Raw genomic sequence first — 7438 nt, forward strand, 5'->3', positions numbered from 1 at the left:
CTCTGTAACTGATAAATTGTTCATCTTTATTTCATTTAGCTCTTCTTCTGGAGAATTCCTTGTTCCTTCATTTGGGGTCTGTTTCTTTGTCTCCCCACTTAGGTTGCCTATTTGTGCTTATTTCTGTTTATTAGTTTGATCTGCTATGGCTCCCAGTCCTATCAGGGTGGACTTCTATAGTGGGTGACTTGTGGGAACCAGTGGTGTTGTCTCCATAATTTTCTGAGCTGGGTGCTCTAGGAATGACCCTGTTGTGGATTATGTGGGTCCTCCTGTTGTAATTGGCTTTTTATTGTGCTTGTTCTGTTTGTGGGTGGACTTGCCATTGGGCTGGCTGACTATGAGGCTCAACCCTAATCATGTCTTCATAACTGATATACAGGTGCTGACAGGACAAAATAAGAACAAACCAGAAACACACACACACACATTAAAGACCAATGACAAATAAAACCAATACCACCACCACCAAAAAAAAAAAAAAAAAAAAAAAGAGGGAAAAAAGATACCACTATATAGGAATTATCAAGGAATTATAGCAGAAAGAAGGAAATGAAGGAGGAGAATGTGAAAGAAAAGAAGATGGAGAAAAGAAACAAGATAAGAATAAAAGAGAAGAAAAAGAAAAAATATATGTTGAAGTAATAATAATTAAAATAAGGTAATAATAATAAATAAAATAATATATGGACTAGGAAAAGAAAATTGGAGAAAGAAATAAAATAAATAAAAATTTAAAAAGCAAAGAGAAAGAAAAAATGGATGAAGGAAAGGAAAAAGAGAAATAAGGGATATGAGAGAATAAAAGAAAAGAAAAGAAATGAAATATAAAAAATAAAGAAAAACCTATACACAAATTAATAATAAATAAAAAGAAAAAAAACCTGGAGTTTTCCTCCACAGATTTTTGTGCCTACTGAGTTCACCCTTTGGATCTGCTGTGTGTGGCTCTTGCTGGATTTTGCTCTGATATTGTCCAAGTCTGGACGCTTGGTGCACTGTTCATAGGCCTCCCACTAGGTTCTATGATGCAGTCAATGTCAGTCACTTTCCTTGCCACCAGTCTGATGCTGGGCAGGACAGAGTCCCAAACAGTCTGGTGGTTGGGGCCTCCAAAGCCCAGAGACTGGGTTTGCCTCAGGTCTTGCCCATGGAATGCCCTTGCTCTGAGTTGCTTTCCCTTCCCCCATGGATCTACACTCTGTGAGGATATCTGGGACTTGGCCAGGGTAGTTTAAACAGTCACATTGGGGGTGGTGCTTGTAATCTGTTGGAGTGGGGACAGGTACTTCCTCTCTTTCCCAGAGCTGTGCTGGCTGCTGGCTGTACTCACTGAGGGGCTTGGATCTGCTGAAGGGCCCAGCACTTGCCTGTCTATGTCCTAGACAGAAACCCACCCAGGAGCCACTGTTGCAACACCTCAACTTGCCTGGCTCCCTGCCACCCCCTTGCCACCACACAAAGTAGGAGGGGGTAAAAAAGAAAAGAAAAGAAAAACAAAACAAAACAAAACAAAAAACAGCTCTGCTTGCCACTCCAATCTTTCCATGAAGCCAACTCCCGTGGGCAGGCCTCCACTCAGGCTCTGACTGGCCAAATGTTCATGGTCCCCCTGTGCCATCACATCAAGCAGTATGGGCACAGATTTCTAGCCCCACACTGTTTTCCTTTTTCTCAGATCACAGCAGAAAGGGCAGACCTTGCAGTTTCACAGTTTGGAGTGGGGCATCATCCATATGCTTGAGGTGGAAGTGAGGTGGGCAAGTTCAACCTTTTTTTCCCCCCAGGGCACACAGACCAGACCCTGTCCAGCTCTCTGCCCAATGTTCTATTAGTAGATGGAGGATGTCTCAGAGTCACTGCTGGGTGTACTGATAAGCTTCCTACGTGGCCAAGTTTTGTGGTGTGAAACTTGATCACCCGGCTCTTTACCCAGTTCCAGATAAGATCAATTGTCCTGGGCTGGTGATGGGAGTAAGGTACCTGTATTAGTTTCCTGTGGCTATTGTAACAAATGACCACAAACTGGGTGGCTTAAAACAGCAAAAATTTATTCTTTCACAGTTCTGGATGCTACAAATCCAAAATTAAGGTGTCAGCAGGGCTGCACTTTCTCCAGGTGCTCTAGGAAAGATTCTATTTCCTGTCCTTTTCACCTTCTGGTGGCTGCCAGTATTCCTTGGTTTGGGGCCACACAATTCCAATCTCTGCCTTCATGGTTACTTTATCTCTTCCTTTTCTATCTATCTCTCCTCCATACGTTTCTTATTAGAAAACTTGTCATGGGATTTTGGGGTCCACCAAGATGACCTCTTCATTCTAAGATCTTTAACTTAATTATACCTGTAAGGTCACATTCCAAGGCTTAGTACGTAAACATATTTGGGGGCGGGGGGGCATCATTCAGCCCATGCGTGTGCCCAAGTCTGAAATCAATGTGCTGGAAGCACCAGCTGCCGAGAAAAAGGCAGAGGGTGGCAGAGGCAGATGACATGGACCTGTAAGAAGAAGGTTTTCATAATGATTGATGAGTAACCAGCCATACAGGTTGCAGACAATCTACACTTCTGAGGCAGAGGGCTTCAAAGGAGGCATTGCTCATAGGAAAGCCAGGCTTCAGTCAGAAAGAGCAGGAGAGTAGCCTGAGGCAACTGAAAATATATCAGATTCCTGATTGGGAACAGTGTGTGCCACATTCAGAAGATGGCCTATTGAGGAGGAGCAGAAGGGCTTTCAGGCAAATAGAGCCAGAGAATGTGTGTCAGGACTGGGAGGCTGAAGTCAATAGCTAACACCCGTGACAACTTCTGCCAGGGTCCCCTCCCAGTTTCTACTCTCACCGTTCCTGGTCTCTCACTTTGAGCTCTCCAAATCAAATCTGTTCTTACAAAGCTTTGCACGCCCTCAAGTCCCCATAGGCAGTGGGGTTGGCTTGTTTTGGTATCTGGGAAGTGGCTGAACTTTGACTGATTTTATTTTTTTCATCTGGCATATTATTATGCAGTCCTTACAGATAACAGTATGGTTTTCTTTTCATAGTTGATACCACATCTGTATTAATGTAGTTAAATATATGTCCTCAGCTCTTCAAGGTCTTATCTCATAGGAAGGATTGTACTAATAGAGGGATTTTAATCAACCCTGAAGGGAATGATTAAGGTTTACAGATAATTGTGTTATCAATTATCTGTAATTTATCACATATTATTTGCATATGTAAGGCCACCCTTGGAATACTATGACTTCTCCTTCTTTGAATTACTATTTGGAAAGAAGAGAACAATTCAACTCCTCTAGGAAGGGAAATCTGCAAAACTCCAATGTCAATAGTTGTTTTTGTTTTAAGTTTTAAAGAAAAGTTATGAAGCATAGCATTAGATAGGTCAAGAGGAGTAGAGAGGACATTCGGAGGAAGAAAAACAGTGTATAAAATTAATTTTAATTATTTTTGGGGGGGGATGCCATTGATTTATTTAAAGAATCTGATGAGAACTTTGGATTCTTAACCCTAGACAGACTCAAATGAGTACATACATATAAAATTCCACATGCACCTGGCAGCGTACTTGATCTCTCTGAAGCTCACCCATGAGCTCCTAGGAGTGGATCCAAATCAACCAGTTAAGGCCCCTCTGGAGCATGACAGGCTTAGAGTGCACTAGAAACATCAGCTCCATTGGAGCTGATGGTTGAGAAAAGAGAAGACAAGGTTGGAAAGTTAGGTAGTGAGGCTCAATGGCAAGATTCAGGGAACACAGGGACCATAACTGTGTCTGTAGTGGACACAGAGCTATTAAATATTTTGGGCAGGATGCATACCAAACACCAGGAATCCCAGGTCTTGGGAAAGTCACCATTCTGGGCCCTAGTGGCCTCGTTTGTAAAATGGGGATGTTCTCAAAGTCAGCATGAGAACAAAGTGAGATAGTGTGAGTGAAGGCATTTGTAAATGTTTAAGGTTATAATGTATAAAATGGAGAATTGAGAAGATGAATCAGGTTATAACATGGTGGGTATATTCACACGCAGCCCTCAACTGTGGGGCAGGGAACATTTAATGTGGTTGGGAAGATTAGCAAGGGCAAAAGAATGAAAAAAGCCATGAATACATTACAAAGTAAACCAAGGGGAATGAAATTATTATTTTTGAAGTAAGGGGTACTACTTCAGATAGATTATTAACTTTTTGTGTGAATGGAAAGGTCTTGAATGAGATCAGGAAGAAGATGAGAAATGTTCATCTTGAAAGCCCTGAATTTTTCCAGAGGCCTTTCTTCCAAAACCAGATGGTACATAAATTAGATTCTCTGTGAATTACAGAATATTAAATTTTATAACCAAACCAAATTGATGTCTTATGCTTGGAACCAATGCATGCATGAATCTATTGGGAATAGCTTAGATTATTTTAACTATTGATTCATGAAAAAGGTTTTGGCAAAGGGTCTCAGTGAAGGAATCAAGCCAGAAGCAGCATTTGTCATACCAGATGGGTTGACTCATCCTTTGGACTGAAAAATTCACCTGTCTTTTTGTGGAAACTGCCTAGTGGTCTATTAAATGGGGCAGGGACATTTTTTATATATCAATAGATGAGTCTTGATAATCTGATGTATATGGGCTTCTGGGACACTTCCGTTTGGTGCTCAGTGCTATCTATAAAGCTGGTATTTTAGAGAAATGGAATAAAAACTAATTTGGACATCCAAAGGTCAGCTATTTGGAAGAGGAAATGTGAAATTGGTCCATAGCCACTTTGGGAGAAAGAAGACATTATTAGAAGGTGAGAACCTACTCCATGTAAGAGACAAGTGAGGTCATCTGCTCTAAAGAAGCTACAGAAGGACCTTAGTGTCTTAACACTAAAAAGTAATTTTTAAAAAAGTTACTTGGATTCAAGGTTGTGGAGATTGCTCTTCCATTACTTTCCCCTGGCTGTCTTATTCTCATCATTTAAAGTTCAGCCAAAACATCACCTTCCTACCTGAGTAACTTCCCTACCCCCAATCCTGCTTCCAGAATTTCTGTCATATTACCGTTACTTCCTCCCTCATTTTTATACTGAGTACCTGTTTAGGGCCTTTCTCCCTCCCATAAGGGATCCTGTCTGTCTTGCTCCCTGCTGTATTCCAAGCCCTTAGCACAAATCTGATCCGTATTTGTTGAATGGGTAAATAAATGTGTGGAGCTTTTGAAACATGGAAACAAACCAATTTGCTGACCAGTTCTTGGAGTCCCAGACCTTTTGTATTTTTTATTCTGACAAATCTTTTGGATTCTATACCTATAAGATTGTTACAGAGAACTAGAATAAATCAAGCAATGCTCAGAGAGTTTAGTCACACTTTATTCACTGCAGTAGGCTTAGAGAAAATGACTTCAAATTCTAAGCAGGGCTACAAGCAGAACTTCCCTTTTTATTAAAGATCCAGCCCTATGTGTGGTTAGTGGTTATCTCGCTGGTGGCCTTGAAAACTATACAGTTCTATCCAATTAAAAAATACACCTGGCAGGGCATTGAGAGTATGGGCATATCTAGTCTTTGGCCTACAAGGTCAGACAGCTAAGTTTACCTTCCTCAGTATTCAAGAAGGCTAAAGCAGGCTAGAAAGCAAAGTTGTTTTTTTTTTGTTTGTTTGTTTGTTTTGTTTGTTTTTTTAGAATATGAGGCCTTCTAAAAAATATCAGAGAATTCCAAACAGTAGTTTTACAAAATAGGGGTTAGCCTTCTCAAGATATCTCCCTCTTTCTGCTGCTGCTGTCCTAATACAGACTTTTCTTACATTTGGACCATTTCATTGGCCTCTGGAATGTCCTGCCTGCCTTCAGTCTCCTTCCTCTCCAGGTCATTCTGTGAACTCCTGCTGCATCAATTTTCCATGTTCTATTTAGAGAACAAGCCAACAGTCTGACTTTCAAGTTCTCTCAACTCTGTCCTTGGTTCCCATCTTCTTCTTTATATTCCCTTTGATTCAGTCAAGCCAAAGTACTCCTCCCTTTCCATACAGAGCCTGCAGCTTCCTGCCTCCAAGCATCTGCTCAAATGGTTGTCTTTAGTTGACCAAATACTAGCTAACTTTTAAGACCAGAGTCAAATATTCTCCCTTCCAAGGAGCTTTCCCTGATTTCACTAAACTGAAAGTAAATCCTGCTTCTTTCAAGTTTCCTAACAGCTTTATTTGTTCTTCTCTTAAAGTATGAAACACTGCATAAATGTCTGGCTTCCTCCAATCGACCATGAACTAGTTGAAGGTGGGGACTAAACCTTATTCACCCTTGCTTTTTTCTTTTTAAATAATTCTTTATTGTTGAAAGTATTACATATGTTTCCTTCCCCGCCCCCCCCCCCCACTCCACCCCCTCCAGCCCGCTCCCACCCTCTGCCCCAGGACCTCACTGCCCCATTGTCTGTGACCATGGGCCATGCAATATATGCATTCAAGGTCCTTGGTTGATTATCTCCCACCCACCCACCCTTCCCGCTGTCCTTCCGAGATTCTGTACTTGTTCTTCAATAAATCTCCACTTTTGCTATACTACCCTCTGTCTGTGGATTCATTCTTCTACTCTGGTGAACAAAGAATCCAGGTTCCAGTCCAAAAATTCCGTTTCAGTAGGACTACTACTTGGGTCTTGTGATTGTAGATGGGATGGTCTCTTCTATCTCTATTGCTGTTCTCCAGCCCTGATCATGAGGTGGGTAGAAACTGTGATAATTTCTTACTGCATTTTAAAGAGAAAGCCCAGAAACTCCAGTATTTCCAATGAGCATTTATCCTGGGTGAGAAAGATCGAAGAGAAACGAACCAAGCTTTCAATTCAAGAAGTTGGAATAAAGAACAATTTGAAAAGTAGTGGAGTTGGATTAGACAGTGATTGAGACATTCTACAAATTATATGGAAAGGATTCTTACCTGTGAACAATGAGCTGGTCAAATGTAGGCATCCTTGTGCCTGATTCCTCATGACTCCTATAATATAAAAAAGGCAAAAAGATGTAAGAGAAAGAGTTTAGGCATTAGACCTAAAGAGGCCTGGGCTCAAACCCCACTGAGGCTTATTACTCTGGGTTGCCTGCTTTGAGAAAATTATTGTCTAATTCCACATTACCTTATCTGTAAATGAAATAGTTGTCATATTCATGTCTCAGATGCTATGAATTTGTTATCTCATTCAATTCTCCCCAGACACAGAAGTATTTTATTTTACTAATTTTTACTCCTTCCTAATTCTGTAGACAAGAAAATGGGTTGAGAGCAGTTAAAAGCCAGCAAGAGGTTGCCAAGAAAATGCACCCTAGTGTGCTCACTCAGTGTACCAGCTTCCATCTACAAAAGATAGGAACAGGAAAACACATCCAGCGTGATGGTCAGATAAGAAAATGTGTTTAAAATGTAAAGATGATATTAACTAGATCCATTCTCATTTCTTTTAACAA

General features: G+C 40.9%; 1 long non-coding RNA gene across 1 annotated transcript; it reads right to left on the bottom strand.

Annotated features, from left to right (window-relative positions):
- Positions 1–2391: 2391 nt before the first annotated feature.
- On the bottom strand, positions 2392–7194 carry LOC132229390 (uncharacterized). The gene is made up of 2 exons (XR_009451676.1): positions 6915–7194; positions 2392–2498 (listed from the first exon to the last, which is right to left on the bottom strand). It is a non-coding gene; the product is annotated as an uncharacterized LOC132229390 (long non-coding RNA).
- Between the last annotated feature and the right edge of the window lie 244 nt (positions 7195–7438).

Source organism: Myotis daubentonii, chromosome 3, assembly GCF_963259705.1.
Source record: "Myotis daubentonii chromosome 3, mMyoDau2.1, whole genome shotgun sequence".
Lineage (NCBI taxonomy): Eukaryota > Metazoa > Chordata > Mammalia > Chiroptera > Vespertilionidae > Myotis > Myotis daubentonii.